We start from the raw sequence: 2005 nt of genomic DNA, 5'->3' as shown, positions 1-2005 counted from the left end.
TCAGCCCCATAAAAAAATAAAAAAAATAAAAATCCCTCTTTACTATCTGAGAAAAGATCAGAACAGGAAAATGTCAGTTTGAGAGCTGACAGAATTCTGATAAGAATGAACTGGAAATGAGAGAAAGAAAGGAAGAAATGCTGTCACTCAGAGTTTTTAATTTAATGTTTTTAGACAAACATGTTTCCCACTGAGTGTATATGTTTTTTTCACACACGAGTCTTCCATCCCTCCACCTCTTTTCCAAACGCTCTTCTTGAGAGAAAGGCTGTCTATTTTGACTTGATTTGATTTGATTTTTACGGTCTTTCCACAACCTTTCAAAGATCTGGAAGGGTCAACCCTCCTGGCCTGAGAGCTGTGAGCACATTCACTCCACAGCATTTCTTCTAAGCCCTGGAATCGTTTCCACTTTCAGAAGTATCTATACATATTTTTAGAGTTAGGGAGATAATTTAAATTCTCAGGCTTAATTGAACCGACAGAATGGAGAATGGAGCGCTCCAGATGGAAACACTTTCAGAGTGTGACGACCTCTGAGTTCAAATTTAATACCTACATAATAAAGGCTTGAAGATAATATAATGGGCATTGTTTCTGTTGCCTTATTTTTTTTTTCACTTGTGTAGCAACTTTCCTATTAGAGGAAATGGCTAATGTTTTTAAATACAGGCTACACGAAACATCAAGAAATGACCCCCATTAAAAGATATATTTTTCATGAAGAAAAGGCCAAGTCTTTGATGAATAAAATACTCAGTAAGAGTTAAGTGTTCTTCTGAATGGAAAAAAAAAAAAAAAAACTTTCTCTGGAAACTAGGCAGCTGCCCAGTTCACCAACAAAGCATTTATTGAGCACCTACTCTATGCCTGGCACTCTACCAGACATTTTATATCATCTCACTTAGATATTATTATCCACATGTTTCAGCTGAGAAGAATGAGGTGAAGAGAGGTGGGTTTGCCCAAGATGGCAGAGAAGTGGCATGACAGACCCAGGGTGCACACCTGGTGGGGCTGCTAAGCGTCCTCTGTGCACAGGCCGTGTCCAGCATGTAGTGACTTTTGTCCTGCATCTTTATGCAGGGTGCCTTAAATGTCCTGTATTCAGCTACCTTTAATAAGTTACAAAAGCTTGTTACAGCTACTTTTCAAATTTAACTAAGCGTTCTGTATTTTTATTTGCTAAATCTGGCACCCCTGATATCTGTATCTCAAAATCCCAAATCTAGAGGTTTGCCCCTTCTTCTACACGAAGGAAACAAGTTTTTCTGGACACTTGATGCAATGAGCAATGTACACACTAGGCCTGATCTATAGTAGTTAGGAGTGTGCGCTCTGCAGTTGTTGAGACTTGGGTCTCATCCTTGCTCCACCACTTGCAAGCTGTGTGACCTTGGACCTCCCTGAGCTTCAGGCTGCCTAGCTGTAAAATGAGGACAAGAGTAGTACCTACTTCATAGGTTGTATGGAGATTCAAGAAGAGAATGCATGTAATAAAATAACCCGGTTTCTGGCACACAGTAAGTGTTCAAGAGACATTAGCTATTACCTGTATCTTCAAAATTATTCTACTATGGCTCTTCTAAAGCACAGCTCTGCTCAAGCATCCCTTTGCCTTAAAACATCAATTCTCCTGCTCGCTTCGGCAGCTCGTATAGTAAAATTGCAACGATACAGAGCAGCTTAGCATGGCCCCTGCTACTTGAAGCAAGGATGACACGCAAATTCGTGAAGCGTTCCATATTTTTGCAGCCGCCTAGCACAGGGAGATCAGCTCAGTGCTTTGTGACCACCTAGAGGGGTGGGATAGGGAGGGTGGGAGGGAGACACAAGAGGGAGGATATATGGGGATATATGTATACGTATAGCTGAGTCACTTTGTTATACAGCAGAAACTAACACACCATTGTAAAGCAAAAGATGTTAAAAAAAAAAAGAAAATCAATTCTCTACAAGAAACAATGCAGATCCCTTATCTTTGTATGTAATGTCTGACCCCACC

General features: G+C 40.3%; 1 pseudogene; it reads left to right on the top strand.

Annotated features, from left to right (window-relative positions):
- Positions 1 to 1638: 1638 nt before the first annotated feature.
- LOC117202646 (uncharacterized) lies at positions 1639 to 1751 on the top strand (annotated as a pseudogene).
- Positions 1752 to 2005: the final 254 nt, after the last annotated feature.

The sequence above is a fragment of the Orcinus orca genome, chromosome 20, assembly GCF_937001465.1.
Source record: "Orcinus orca chromosome 20, mOrcOrc1.1, whole genome shotgun sequence".
Classification (NCBI taxonomy): Eukaryota; Metazoa; Chordata; class Mammalia; order Artiodactyla; family Delphinidae; genus Orcinus; species Orcinus orca.
Note: the sequence above shows the minus strand (reverse complement) of the source record. Positions and strands in the feature narration are given on the sequence as shown.